At 48.5% G+C, this 16,048-nt stretch overlaps 1 protein-coding gene across 5 annotated transcripts in view; it reads right to left on the bottom strand.

The window, feature by feature from the left end:
- Nucleotides 1–16,048, bottom strand: part of SIL1 (SIL1 nucleotide exchange factor) — a 198,853-nt gene that overhangs the window by 19,156 nt on the left and 163,649 nt on the right. The gene's annotated exons all lie outside the window — the stretch shown is intronic.

Genomic DNA, 16,048 nt, shown 5'->3' on the forward strand with positions numbered 1-16,048 from the left:
TGCTAAGGTGTGGGTGACTACCAGAACCCCTTCACCCAGCCAGCTGGCACATCACCCATACCAGTGCCCTGAAAAGCAATGCATCAAGTCTTCTCCTTGGTCCCTGCTGAGTGAAACACCTATCACAAGATCTTACCAATGCCTTCTATGCACACCTCCTCACACACCTGTTGCTTCAAAGCACATAGCCCAGCACCTCTGCTGGCCTCACGTTCCTCCAGCATCACATTGTAGAATCACAGAATCATAGAATAGTTAGGGTTGGAAAGGACCTTAGGATCCTCCAGTTCCAACCCCCCTGCCATGGGCAGGGACACCTCACACTAAACCATATCACCCAAGGCTCTGTCCAACCTGGCCTTGAACACTGCCAGGGATGGAGCATTCACAACTTCTTTGGGCAACCCATTCCAGTGCCTCACCACCCTTACAGTAAAGAGCTTCTTCCTTAGATCTAACCTGAACTTCACAGAATCATAGAATCAACTAGGTTGGAAAATACCTTTAAGATCATCAAGTCAAACCATTACCTGAGCCCTTTGCTTCCTCAGCGCTCACCAGACAGGAGCAGATTTCTTCCACTCCAGCAGCAACAGGATCGTAACAGTAGCAGGGACCTTTGACATGCTTTGGACCTCTGAAGTTAGAAGGTCTGAGGTATTGACAGACTTCCTTAACCACAAATAAACTGTTTCATATCATACTTCAGCATTCCTGGTTGTATTTCTCCTGCCTTAAGTGGTGGCTGAGCATGAATGGGAAGAGGTCTGTAAGGACTGCTCTCCCTCTCTTCACCATGCAGAGCTTCCCTCTTCAGATATTTTCTATAACTACCAAGTTTTAGTACCCTCTGAAGGAAGCTGCATTCATCACAGTTCAGCAGGGACCTTTTGGCCTAACCCCCACTAGAAAAACTGCCAAACTGATCCTCCCATCTCAAAATTAACAGTGACAGAGACTTCTCCGTACTGGGCGATTCAGTGCTGCTATGACAACAGGAATGGGAGACTCATTAAGGGTCTCATCGAGAGGGATAACGAGCAATCACAGCTCACAGAAGGTAGAAATCAATGAGAGCTGTTGATATCACAACACTGTGCGGGATGGAGCCAGGTACTCGGTGGGCTTTGAAGGGTTGACTTGCATTGTTACGGGCAGGTCTCGGTGAGTACAACTTCTGAGGACAGGCAGATTCCTGGGGAGTAGAGATGAATATTCATGAAGGAACTCAGTTTGGGAGAGGAAATGAATCAAGTGTGACAAATGCTGCCTATTAGGAAAAGAGGGTGGCGTCTATTTTTAGTGGAGTTAAGCAAACATTAAAGCTCACTCTCTAAGAACTCCAAATAATACCACTCACTGGTTCTGCCTCTCCATCGCCAGATAAGAATTCAGCAGCACGTTGGCACCAGCCAAAACCCGCTCGCCTCAACAGCAGTTTTCTGCTTTAGCCCCCGTCTGTGTTTTATAAAAATAAAAGTTTTAATCTCTAATCTGCATAGGAAGATGTGATGATTTCCACCAGGATTTATTCCCCCCCACCCCAGAATCATAAAGCTTGAAGGAACCTTTTTAAGACGGAAGAAAACGCTGCATTCAAATCTCCTAAAAGAGCACTCACGCGGAGCTGTAATCACTTCAGATGCACAGAATTATCAGGAGGAGAAAATTCATCTCACTTAGAATCAAGACCCAATTTGAAGCAGAAAGGAAGAGGCTTGGTTTGCTGCCGTGCCAAGCACTCAGACTTTTCACTGAAGTCAAAGAAGCTACAGCTGCTCCGAGCCATTGAAAATCATGCCCAGAATCTCCAGCGAAACTTGTTTGCAGCGATGGCAGCAGGCTGATAAGGATGTTGACTACTCCAAATAAGCCCACGTTATTTTGTATTTTTAGAGATACTTAGCCTGCCTATTATTATTATTAAGCAGAGGTGGAGTATTTACTGCCTCCTTCTCGGCAAGCTGTAAAAAGGCTGCCTTTCAGCAAGCTCTTTGTTTCTTCGGGTGAACATTAAAGAGTTTCCTCCTTTTACTTTTCAGGCTTGTAAAAAGACTGATTAAATAAGACAACAGAGAGAGAATATTGCCTAATAAAAACAACATGATCCCCACAAAGCTGAGGACCCTTGATTCCATAAACTGAGGTGCTTCTCAGCCAAGATTAAGAGCAGAGCATTCGGAGAGGGTTTTTCTAACTGGGAGGACTCCAAAGACCCCCTGGGCAAGGCGAGAGCATGATCCAGGGATGAAGGACCCTCAAAGCAAACCCTCTCCAGCTCAGAGTGGGCACCACTGGCTCAGTTGGTTCCTGCACTCTCCCTGGTCACGCACCATGGGCCAGCTTTTCAAGTCAGATGCCCCATTTCTTACCAGCTCCTCTACCTGTAACACCACGTGGCTTCTGTCCCCTCTCCTACAGAGCTTCAAACATTGTCTTCAAAGATGTCTTACAAAGAAGCAGCTCTGAAATGAGACGTGTCAAGTATTTATTATCGGTACCTGCCGTTGGCACCAACCAGGCTGGATGAAGATCAACAGCAGAAAGACACACTCTTTCCCAGAGCAGCCAAACCCTGGGAAATCATCTGCGACCTTGAGAGCAGAGGTGGTGCCTCTGGTGCTTCCCTCCCTGGTCCTTCCCTCCCAGTTGAGTGGCCCCATGATTCCCCCTCGGCTTTCAGGTCACGAGCTCCCCTTTCATCTAGAGAGGAAGATGCCCACCTTTAATGAAGCATCACTTGGGTGCACTAGGGCAGTCTGCAACCCTGCAGGCTGGGAGCCCACCAGGACACGAGCCAGCACACAGAGCCCACTGTACATCACCTCCTTGGTACTCTGCTGTGTCATTTGTCAGTAAAGGCAGACCCGTTGTCCTTTAGAGCACATCTCCGTCCCTCACTGCGCCGGCCCTCAGCAACTGTTGCCATGGTTATTACATTTGAGAGCTTTTCATCAAGAAGATGCTGCAACTGCTGAACTGTCTCTCGCAAGAGTTATTTAGGAATAACTAGCTGGTAAGTAGGAATAACGGTTCAGACTGCCCACAGAAGCCAGTGATCCCAATTATTTTCACTTTGATCCTGTCTCCTTTGTGGTCTCTGCCAGGTTCAAGTTTAAAGTGGGGGTTAGAGATAAGCAGGAGAGAAGGAACGCTTCCTGAAGGGAAACACACTTGGCTCTGCCAGGAGATTAAAGGTCTCTCTTCACACAAAGCCTCTACTTTTCAATCAACCGTAAATAGGCTGTAACAAGGCACAGCAATCAACCAGGAAACACACACCCTCACCTGTGGGGTTCAGGGGGAGAAGTGAGATGTATTTTCCAGTTCTATCATGTTAATTGTTAATCAAGATATTATGGGCACAGCCCAAAATCCCTTCATCAGCCAAGGGGAGGAACTGATGTCCCAGCACCCTGGCGGCCCTGGCAGGCGCTGGCGCCAGCCCACGGCTCTGCCGGCGGTTCGCAACGAGAGGTGGCCGCGTGTCAGACCCACTTTCAGCATCACAAAGTGAATTAATAAAGCCTGCTCTGGAAAGCCGCTTTGTTTAGCTCTCATTTAAAGCTCCGAAGAATGACTGGGTAATGATGGAGCTGCTTTCCCCCTGCAGATAGGGTCCCACAGCGCGGTCCGTTAGGCTTTTAACGATACAAATGCCTTTTTCTGCTCTGTTATCCCTGGCACAGGTTTTGGGCAGGGAGGTGTGTACCACAGGACCTGAAGAACAGTGCAGCTGAAGGAGAGGCACGTGGAGCCCACTGCAGTCTGTGCATCCAGTGGCACTGGTGTTTCCCAAATAGAATCATAGGACCCCGGACTGGTTTGGATTGGAAGGGACCTTAAAGCTCATCCAGTTCTAACCCCTGCCACGGGCAGGGACACCTTCCACTAGAGCAGCTTGCTCCAAGCCCCTGTGTCCAACCTGGCCTTGAACACTGCCAGGGATGGGGCAGCCACAGCTTCTCTGGGCACCCTGTGCCAGCGCCTCAGCACCCTCACAGGGAAGAGCTTCTGCCTAAGAGCTCATCTCAGTCTCCCCTCTGGCAGGTTAAAGCCATTCCCCTTGGCCTGTCCCTACAGGCCCTTGTCCAAAGCCCCTCTCCAGCTTTCTTGTAGGCACCCTTCAGGTACTGGAACACAGTTAATAAGGTCTCCCCTGAGCCTCCCCTTCAGGCTGAAGAAATCCCAGCCCATTACAGCAGAGGGGGATGAATAAAAGCACTGGGACCCTCCCACAGACGGATCCAAACAAGGGAGGAAGACCTCAGCTTCATTCACAAGAATGAACCCAAGGGCAAGAAATACATATTAGATGTAAGCCAAGCACATCGGACACCTGGAGCTGAGCAAACACACTGTGCTACAGAGACACCCCACAGGGCAGCAGCACAGGGCTATAGAAGGGTGTCTCAGCAGGAAGAACTGGTAGAGACACCTGAGTCCCAACCAAGGCACTTGGGCACCAAAACTGGAGCCACTACCGTGATGGCAGACCTGCTCCCGGGGCGAGCTCACCTCCTCGCACTGGCCAGGCAACACGTGGCCAGCAGCTACCACACTGCTCTGCAACCACCCCCAAGTGATGAGCTCTTCCTTGCAAATAGGCTGTACCTTTGTAACAGCCACATGCTAAAGACAAAGAATTGCATTTGGATGACGTGACACCCAGAGAGACCGTGACCCAGCCCTTCCCTGCTACCCAAAGAGACAGAAGACTTCACGTATTCTAGCTGAAGGAGCTGGATTTAGAGAAATTAAATTTGTCAGTTCATTAGTGTGTAACATAAGAATGAAAAATGCATTTCTAATTCCTAATCCACTAATCCACAATCCGCTGATCTGCATCCCCTGGAGTCCCCAGGGAAAGGGAAGAAAATCCACAGCAGCCTTACAGTATTTCTCTGTGATTTCCTGGCCAGGTCCTGCAGAAAGCTCATGCTACGGACCCTTCCTGCCTTGACAAAATACACCTTGGCAAATCTGCTGCCACGCTAGGACGTAGCAAGGATAATAAAAATCAAAATGCACTTGTCAGAATAAGTGAACAATGGATGTTTTGTGAGGTGCTGGGCGCAATGCTTCATGTGTTTGCTCAGCTCCCCATTGATCTGCAGAATCAGCTCCTTTGCAGCAGCTCTCCCATTCATTAGGACAATTAGTGAGGTCCAAGTCACATTCTGAACTTCAAAGTGCTGCTACTGCACTGTGGGAAGGGTGCTGGTGCCTGGGAAAAGACTGGACTAGCTGTGTCCCTTTGCACCTTCTTCAAGCTGATGTGCACTGACAGATGCTGCTCCCCATCCCTTTTGCCCCAGGAAGACTGGTCCAACCTACCCCTTCTCTCAGGGCATGGCAAAGGAGCAGGGAAGCACAGACCTGCCAAGCACACTCACAGTCATAGGCCCCTCTTCCACTCTGCATACCTTAATACCTTTGCATACCTTAAAAATACCTTCAAGGCCAGGTTGGACACAGGGGCTTGGAGCAAGCTGCTCTAGTGGAAGGTGTCCCTGCCCGTGGCAGGGGTTGGAGCTGGATGAGCTTTAAGGTCCCTTCCAACCCAAACCAGCTTGGGATTCTGTGATTCTCCCCAAGTCCATAGCTGCTCAGAACTTGCCAACCATGCAAGTGAGGCTGTGGGCTGAGCTTTTTGAGCCAGTTTGCATGGGGAGGACTTGCTCCCAAAACACGACAGAGAGATTTCCTTTCTGCATCATCTTTTCTTTCTCCTTTCCAGCAGGCATGGTAGAAATATGGTAAGGGTCTGTAGCTACAGACTCCAGAAACATCCACTAATGCTGAAGCCAGTACAGGCAGCATCTCCTGGTGTTTCTCCACTACTCCCCTTTGAGGGGCTGGTCCACTCTCCACATCTCACAGGGAGGATGCGAACCCACAGCCCCTTGGAAACTGCTCAGGTTGCTCATGGAAGAGAGGCCTGAACTTGCAGCTCCCCCACACCACTTCCACACCTTCACATCCCCATCCCCAAGTGTTTTGGAGCATGCCTCAAAACCTTCCCCTCCTCCCAGCTCCGCTCTCCATCCTGCAGTCACACAAGAGCCATCGTGCACAGCTGTGGGAAGCTCGAGGCCAGAAATAGCAGCTTGTTACTGAAGCACATCATCACACCCCAAGGACCCTGACACACCCCTCAACCTCTGTCACCCCAAATCACACACTGCTCCCTGTGTCCTCCCCCACCAAGAGGTCCCACCCCGAAGGAGACAATCCAGGGCTGACTCAAGTGACATCGTCCCAGGGAGCTCCTCACTGCGCTTGTGGAGATTCACACTGGCTGAATCGATCTCCAGATGCCGATGCAGTAGGACCAAGCCCTGACTCCATTCCACTCTTGAAGGTTTCAATTAATCACAAAGCCAATTCCATTTTGGGCTCCATCTGTCTTTATTCTTTGAGGGACTAATAATGCTTCACTGTATGTGTTCACACATGAGCTGAACTGAAATTAAGACAGATTTCCATAGGAAGCATGCGAGAAGAAAATGCAGTTTTTAGAAAGAGAATTCCAGAGCTGTTACTGTTCCTCAGCTTGGAAAAAGATCTTGTTAAGTACAAGCAGAGGGGTATTAATCTGGGAAACAACTGAGGTGACCTGCTCATTACAAGACATGCAAACACACTAAAATCATATTTACGGGGTTTTATGACAGAGTATGTGTGGAAATGTAACACAATCTGCTTCCAAATGAAGGTGAGGAACACACACAGGGAGATCAGAAACTCACTGTGCAGCCTCCGTGCAAAGGGATTCTGGCAGCAGACACCCTGCTGCACCAGGCATGGACCAGAATCCAGAAACCCTTTCCAACCCTCTCTGTTGCACCGACAGACATAGATAAAACACCCAAGAACCCTTGTGGTTCATCATGTATGGCAGGTTTTAGCTTCTTAAGGCTTAGGAAAACCTCATCTGCACGTCACCATCCCATTACCACCCTGAGGTTTCTGATCCTACCTCTGCAAAACCCAGCCATGGGGGCTTTCTGCCCAGCCAGGCCTGCCTGTCTGCTTTAATAAGGCAATTCCTATGTTGATCTGGTGATTTATACAAAGCAAGGCCCTAATTATTGATCTCAGCAGACGGAGTTAAGGATTAACAACCTCTCCCTCGAAGCACCCACCACTGGGCTGTGCCCATTGTCTCCAGGCTGTCAGTCCAGCACCAACACATTCACTCACTCCTCACCCATACAAGGATATGGTCCCACCAGGGTGACAGTGGGAATGACACAGGCAGGGATGCTCAAAGCACTGGCCAGCTTCAGGATGATTAACAGAGGGGATGAGGTACAGCTGGGCAACAAGAGACTAACTGAGAGAGTCATGAATGTGGAGAGAAGGAACGTAACAGGACATATATGCACGTATCACCTGGGCTCCAGCTAACACCACCTGACTGCAAGAAGAGCCCTTTCTCCCTCCCATCCCCTATTTTCAGGGCATTTAGTTAAAAAGAGAAGAGACAGTCTGGAAAGGATGGTTGCAAGACATTATACCACGTACTGAAATTCATGAGACACAGAACCAGAGAGAATCTGCGAGAACTGAAGTGTGCTGGAGGGGCAGCTAGACACTTCTGACAAAAGCAAAGACACAATCCTTTGATGGTTGCCTTCTGGAACTGGCTGCAGTACCTTGGAAACTCATTAAATGCAGCAGAAAGGACAAGTGACGTGTATCTATTGATGCTCTGAGCAGCAAATTAGTTTTCAAATCTATTCAGGGCTCATGAAATGGCTTCAAGGGGATAAGACTTGGTGGAAGCAGCTGCAATAGTGTTTCTCCAACCTGAGTGATGATTCCAAGCTGTCCCACTGGTCCAGCTCCCTGGAGATGTCTCATGGCCACAGACAGCTGCCCTGACTGGCTGGGCTCAGAGGTCTGCACAGCTTCTCAGCCAGTGGGCCATTCCCTTCCAAGATATGCCAGGCAGCTTCGAGGCCCCTGACGGACATCTCCTCTTAAGCAGAAAAAGGATCATCCAAAATAAAGAGAGAGCAAAATCCAGCTCACAAGAAGACAAAGAATTTCAGCACCTGAGGGAAGAGGAGTAGTCAACAGTGATGATGAGTTCAGCAAGATTCATTTTCAACAAGTGGTTGTTTCCTACCTCTGCAGAACATCATCATCCTGTTCAAACACCTGGAGAGCCTTGAAGGGGCTGAGGCTGGCAGCGATCTGGTGGAAGACCTGAGGAACTGTCTTCATGGATGAATAACCAACTGTTTCAATGAATGTTGAAGTACATGGACAGAGGAAAAACTTATCAAAACACTGTGTCAGGAGAACAATTAAGCTAGCAGATGCCAACCTGGCAACAAGGTTCCTGGCTGGGACTTGATCCCCCTAGTCAGGAGAGGCAAGGGACAACCTTAGATGCCACAAAAGCCTGCAGCTGCTGGCTCTTGCTATTTTGCCTCCTACGCAAGCTCTGGGTCCAGCGTTCTGCCTGTCTCCTCTGCACAAGGAGAAGAATTAGGGAGCAACAGAGGGCTGGTGAGTAAACAAGGCTAAATCCAGCAGACAGCCGATGGGAGCTGAGGGCAGTCCCCCAGGACCACTCTCTGAAAGCCTGATTTAGCCACTGCCATTCAGACCACAAACCTGGATCTCTCTTTGCATGCTGGCTGCACACAGCCTTGCCAGCAATTAAATCCAACAAAAGCCACAATCAGGGAAGGGGTAGGAGGGTGCACACAGCAGGACCCACAAAGGAGGAGATGGGATCTGGATCCTCCTATCCAAGCTCAGACAAGAGCTGTGATGTAATTGCTGGGTCAGTTCTGTTCACCCCAAACCCTGCTGGGAGCAGGTACATAATTGAGGCTGGATCCCGCATTTCCTGCTCTCATTGTTCATCTTCCTCCCATTCTTTGCTTCTTTGTTCTATTCAAGGCACTTTTTCAACCTCCCTTCTAAAACACATTAACAATGGGCTGCTCCAGCTCCCTGTACGCCTGATTAAAGAGGAGACGCAGATGCCTCTTCTTTGTGGAGCATTTTGCACCTATTACTTGGAGGAAATGCAGAGAACACATGACATGGGAGAGTCACAGCAGGTCAGGAAAATAATGTAGGTGGTTAGGTAGGAAAAATCTTTGAAGGTTGTGAAGCCATTAGCTGAGTGCACAGGCTGTAGTCGAAAGGATAAACAGAGCATAGAATCACAGAATCATTTAGGTTGGAAAAGACCTTTAAGATCATTGAGTCCAATCATTAACCCACACTGCCAAGCCCGCCACTAAGCCACGTCACTAAGGACCCCATCTACTCATCTTGTAAATACCTCTGGGGATGGTGACTCCATCACTTCCGTGGGCAGCCTGTTCCAGTGCTTGACAACTCTTCTGATGAAGACATTTGTCCTAATATCCAGTCTAAACCTCCCCTGGCACAGCTTGAGGCCATTTCCTCTTGTCCTATCACTTGTTACTTGGGAGAAGAGATGGAGACTGACCTTGCAACAACCTCCTTTGAGGTAGCTGTGGAGAGTGATAAGGATGAATAAATAGTGACTGAAGAGACAGAGGAATACGTGTTGTGTCCAGCAATGAAACCAGGTCAACACTGAGAAACAGCAAGTTTGGGATGGGTTTTTTTGCAAGAAGTGACTGGATAGCCAGTCTGAATGCACATTTCCAATGAAACCACCACAATAACTCAAACACTTCAGCAGAGAGCTTTTACTAACTGAGAAGAGACAGAAACAATGTGTTTTATATAATGCATCACCTGGCTGAGTTTTTTTCTGCAGGTGGTGTCACCAACCTCCTTGCTAAAGAGAGCATACTGCTAAGCATGGCTGGAGCAGCTTCCTATCACTCATGACCCAGGGCAGCACCAGCTCTTCCATGGAGCTGTGTGTTCACCTTACACAGGTATGACAACAGTGAGCATCAGGGGACTGCTCTGGGAGCATTCATGCCTGTGTGAAGGAAGCACTACCTGCACAGCTGAGTATCAGCCCTGTGATAATCAAGAAGATGCAACAGTCCTCGGCACCTGGGGGAACCATGCAGATCTGCTCACTGCTGAAGATGTCAGGCCAAACACTCCAATTTCAGGAATGTGCATCCTCACTACTTGACCTCATTGTCCTCTCTTGCGCCACCAGCCCGACCCAGTCCACTTGAATCCCAGCCTGGTTTGGATTGGAAGGGACCTTAAAGCTCATCCAGTTCCAACCCCTGCCATGGGCAGGGACACCTTCCACTAGAGCAGCTTGCTCCAAGCCCCTGTGTCCAACCTGGCCTTGAACACTGCCAGGGATGGGGCAGCCACAGCTTCTCTGGGCACCCTGTGCCAGTGCCTCAGCACCCTCACAGGGAAGAGCTTCTGCCTAAGAGCTCATCTCAGTCTCCCCTCTGGCAGGTTAAAGCCATTCCCCTTGGCCTGGCCCTGCAGGCCCTTGTCCAAAGCCCCTCTCCAGGTTTCTTGTCAGCCCCTTTAGGTACTGTGAGATGCTAACGGGGTAACTCACTCCAGTACTCCCATGTTTTACAGAAGTGACACTCCTCAGCCTAAAACCAGTCCCACAGGATGAAGCTAATACGCCCACCCCAGCATGACAGCTCCCTAGCAGTTGCGGGCACCCGGGGAAAACGTCCCTGGCTTGGCACAAGCACTCAACCCTGCCACCTTCCAGACCAGCATTTAACCCACCAAAGCATGTCTGGGAACAAAACCAGGAGCAACCCATGGATCCTAGACTGCTCCCGCAGGGTCTGCTCTCTCCGTTCTCTCGAGAGCACAAGGACACCAGTTCACCATTTCATAGTTAATTACACTTTCGTGTTAGATTTCAGATGCTGAAAAATGTTTAGGGATTTCTTCTTCTGTGTAATTAACCACAAGGATGAAGCACAGTTTTCTACCGCACTGCAGTTTTTGTTAAGGTTATTCATAATGGGGAAAGGCTAAATAGGTTGAGTTCATTATCATTACAGGGGAAAAAAAATGAGGTGACCCAATCAAATTAATTGGGAATTAAGTGCAGTGAGGCTGATAACTCCACACAAGTCAGGAGTTCAAATAAAAATAGAAGAGACAATCTACAAAGCAACAAATTCCAAGCGGGCAGGGAGTCGAGCCGGAATGACTGCAGTGGGGAGGTGGCAAACGCAGCGCTGGCAAACCACTGCAAAAACCAGGGGGAAAGGGGAAAGGAATGGGCAAAGCCTGGCGGATGTAAAAGGAGAAGCTGGAGGAGGAAGGGATGAACATGAAGATGGATTTGAAATAAATGGGTAGGGACAGTGCTTGTTAAGCAAACTAGATTTATTTCTCTGCCCAGAAATTCTTATGTCTTTACAAGACAGCATCGAGGCAAGGTCTTTAATTTTACTTTTCCTGGGTTTATTGCTTGGGCCTTAACGTTATTGAACAGCAGCGAGCGTCAACAGTTCCACTGTGCAGCTGGACTTAACCCAGAATCATTACGTCTGGGGGAAGTTTTTCTCTTGACAAAGACACCCTGAAGAAGCTGCAGCTTCTCTGACAAAACACACAAGGTGTGTACCAATGTGCCAACACTGAAATACTGATGGGTAGAGCAGGGGCAGGGAGACAGCACTGCCCATCCCTCCTCTCAAAGAACAGAAGGGAGGAGGCAGAATGGACATGATGATGCTGAGCACTACCCAGGCAGCCCAGCCCAGCACTGGGCAGGGAGGCAGCAGAGCCACAGCTCGGGGCTCTTCTGAAAAGCAGGTACATGTTTTAGGCCTCTCTTTGCTTTACTAAAATGGTGCAAGCTCTGAACAACCCTCCGAGCTGGGTAACATGAGTAACAGTGATCAGTATGTTCATAGAATGCCAGAGTGGTTTGGGTTGGAAGGGACCTTAAAGCTCATCCAGTTCCAACCCCTGCCACAGGCAGGGACACCTTCCACTAGAGCAGCTTGCTCCAAGCCCCTGTGTCCAACCTGGCCTTGAACACTGCCAGGGATGGGGCAGCCACAGCTTCTCTGGGCACCCTGTGCCAGCGCCTCAGCACCCTCACAGGGAAGAGCTTCTGCCTAAGAGCTCATCTCAGTCTCCCCTCTGGCAGGTTAAAGCCATTCCCCTTGGCCTGTCCCTACAGGCCCTTGTCCAAAGCCCCTCTCCAGGTTTCCTGCAGCCCCTTCAGGCACTGGAGCTGCTCTGAGGTCTCCCCTTCAGGAGCCTTCTCTTCTCCAGGCTGACCCAGCCCAGCTCTCTCAGCCTGGCTCCAGAGCAGAGCTGCTCCAGCCCTTGCAGCATCTCTGTGGCCTCCTCCAACAGCTCCACATCCCTCTTGTTGCCCCAGAGCTGGATCAGGACTGCAGGGGCTCTCATGCACTGTCATAGTTTCAGGTGTTTAATCTTGTGGGAAATGGTTAAAACAAGCAATACCCTGACCCAAGCCATATCTAGCAAACTCTTGAGTGCTGCTGCAACAGGTTGCTTGGGCTGTTACCTGTGGTGAGTTTGCTCCCAGGTCCTATAACGTTTGTTTCATCACTTAGGGCCAAAAGAGGGACCAGCGAGGTCCTGGTAGCACTGGGCTCAGTGGAAGAGGCTGTGCTGGGGACAGCCCGATGTCTTGCTAGGACAGACACAAATGCAAGGTGGGACCATCACTTTGACATCCTGTCCCCAGCTACCCAGTCTGAACAGCACAGGGCTTTTTAAAGGACTGGGCAAGCAACAGATCCACCACAAATCCACTGGCCACCACAAGTCTCTCTATGCAGCAACACAAATGACTTTCCTCCTGGTTCCCCACTGTAGCCATGCTGAAATCTCACCTTGTGCATTGCCTGTCCTCTCCTCATGGAATACAAACTGCTTCACTTTGCCCTGAAGATCCCGGGGCTCAGCTTCTCTCCATCCTCACCTCTAATTCACCCCTAAGCATACAGGGAGCATTTGGGACAAAGCTTCAAGAACGCATTCGACATAAATTATTCTTCCCCTCCTAAACTGATTACAAAAATCCTTTTAATACAAAATATTGAAATGCTCAAATTATTGGTGTGGAAAAACATTTCCTGGAGGTAAAGTTTTTCCGAACTGAGGTTTTAATCACAAGCATAATCCTTTCTGGCTAACATTTCCTGTCTTGTGAAACATGGAGAGAGAAATTGCGCAGAGGCCTGGCTGGGCTACGAACAAAGAAAGATGCTGCCTGTAAATAGCTTAGAGGACATCAGAAGACACTTCTCTCATCAGCAATCTTTTTTAGCTTAATATAGCTCCTCTTTGCATAAAACATTGACATTTTTGCAATGTTTGGACCCAATGGTGCGAATGCTGACTGTCATCCAAAGATACTGGAGTGTACCTTCAAAAATATGCAGGAACATTTTACAGACAGTAGTTTCACTTGCCTCCAAAATGCTCCATCTTAATATTTTATACTTATATATATTTAAATGTTAGTACCACCAGATAAATGCTAACATGCTTTTATGCTAATGCAATCACTGAAAATCCAGATAATGTTGTGTATTGGCACATACTGTTAGTGAATTATGGATACCTAAATGTACAATCCCACATGCCTAGCAATTATTTTTGTTAGTGCATTTAACTTTTATTTGCAATCAGAGCACTTGAGGATTGTTCAAATGAAGTTTACTTTCATAAACTGCTGAATGGAAAACATTTTGTTAAAGGTTTAAAACCAGTAAGGCTGTGGATGCGGTTTGTGGAGCTGCAATAAGGGCACTGCTCACAACACTCTACCAGATGGAACAATGTTTGATTTGGTCACAGACTCAGTGATTATACCCCAAACACCTAAAGTGAAGGACACATAAGAGAAACAAGAGCTGAAACCTTGATTTCTTCCCTACCAGGTCACCCTCTTATGTAGCAGAGGCTCACAGACAGGCAGATGGATGTCAGGAGGACAGTATCAGTGCAGGCAGCACCCTGGTCGCTAGACCCTAGGACCCTGAGGACCAAACTAGGCTGTGCTAAGGCTGCTTTTCAAGTCCAATTTAAACCAAATAAATAGGAGTGATATGAGGAGGGAGAAATCTTCAGCTGCCCCTGCTGTGCCTTCTCTTTCTGTTTCTCCTATTACCTTTGCTGATCCAATGTTTTGGCCAGGCACCCAGCCTGTTGGCTCAAGATGCTGATCCACTTGAAAACCCATTTATCCCAAACCAGTCTTCAGCACTGCCAGACCTCTGGGCCACATCCCAGCCCGACAGCATGCAGGCAAGACCCTGAGTGATGCAGCTGCCTGCTCCATCCCTTACCCGCTTCACTGCCTGATCACAGTTAAGGACAACACAAATCTGGAGAAGACCTGGATATTTTTAAGAGTTGGAAAGTTCTGGATGTGCCCCAAGCACGTCCCAGGGTCTGGTGGCTTTCTGCTGCCTACAGACAATGCCGAACTCCCTCTGCCAGATCCAGCTATGCCAAGAGTTAATGACCTCCCAGACTGCATTGAGGAGCTGCTATGATCATGTCCTGATTTCCTCTGGGAAGCTTTGCCTGGCTTGAAACCACCAGCCTGAGCCAACCTGGCTGAAGTGACCTGGGAGGTGGCCACAGATCCATTTGGTGAGCAGCAGATCATCACCTGGCTCAGCATCCAATGCAGGACCTGACATCAGCCTCAAGTACATAAGTACGGATCAGATCATGCCCCTATCGCCCAGTGAACTGTGGCATCTCTAGGCATTTACTGGTGAGTCCCACAGCCTAACTGAGGCCCCAAGGAACAGCCAGGAGTGAAGGAAATAAGCAACAACCCCTCAGAAAAGCACAGGGCACGAGAAGATGCTTAGTGTGTAGTACCTGGAATGCCCCAGGCAGTTTAAAAGGAGCACAGAGTAAGCAGAGAAATGTACAAACAAATTAAGCAGATAGCACAAAACAGACAAGTTGGCATGGAGGTATCTAATGAGAAAGCTCAAACACAGCAAGCAAAAAGCAAACCCAAAACCCAGACATAATACTCCTCACATTTTGGAGCTGAGCTCTCAGACAACACATCATCCAAACCACCCCAAATTACCACCTGGCAGAATGTCCTTTAAGACAAACAGTCTAAAAGTTTCCAAAGCAGTATTTTAATATTGTACAGAAAAGAGATTGTTTCTGTCCAAAGAAGCACACTTGCAATTAAGTGAGGGATGCTATACAAAAGCAGTAGTTTCATGGGCACTGCTACACGCTCCTATCATGAGCCCCTGAGTTCCTTCAGTCTTGACCATGCCACATCAGTTAATTCAGGAAAGAAGCAACTTCATAGCCCCTGTCATTTTGCAAGTTACCTGCAAATGCTTCCAGACCCTCTGCGTGCTCTTCTCTTTAACGGAACATAGAATTAAGAACTTAGATGCTATTGAAAGAACTTTAGGAAACAATGACATTATTTCAAACATTAAGATATGCCAGAATATGAAGAGCAGGTTTGTGTTCTGATGTGAAAGACTGTATCTTACTGTGATCAATAAGGCAAGCTCTGTTTCAGACTATAAGTTGGATCCTTTCCTGGTATAAATCTGGGTACCTGCTGCTGTCCATAAGGCCATATTCCTTCATATGTGCTGAGGAGCAACTGCATTGTATACAAGATTGCAAAAGAAATGTAGATTTGTAAACTCTATGTTAAACTAAGTGATAAATGATGTATAATGGCGGAGAGGTGACTATTTTTAAGCATAGAAATAGGCAGATAATAACAGTCCTGACTTTCAATCATCACCTCTGCACTTCTGACCCTGAAGTTTGGGTCCATCCAATACATTTCTAAAGCCTCTGCACCTGTCCATGTGCAACACCCCCCCTCCCCCGCCAAAGCCCCCAAACCCATAAAACAGGAAGGTCACCAATAAAACCCATCTTGCTCACACAGTTCCACTTGCAGCACTGCATGCTGTGCCCTAGCATGAGGCAAACTGGGCTGCTTTGGGCAACAGCCACTTTCCAGTGAACCACAAATGTCCTTCAGATCTGCCGACCCCACCATGTCTAACGGACACCCCTTTGGGATCCAAGGTCTGTGTCCCCGGGGATAAAGCCCCCCTCCAAAGACCAC

The sequence above is a fragment of the Pezoporus occidentalis genome, unplaced genomic scaffold, assembly GCF_034315485.1.
Source record: "Pezoporus occidentalis ecotype Australia unplaced genomic scaffold, CSIRO_AGI_Poc_V1 ctg33, whole genome shotgun sequence".
Lineage (NCBI taxonomy): Eukaryota > Metazoa > Chordata > Aves > Psittaciformes > Psittacidae > Pezoporus > Pezoporus occidentalis.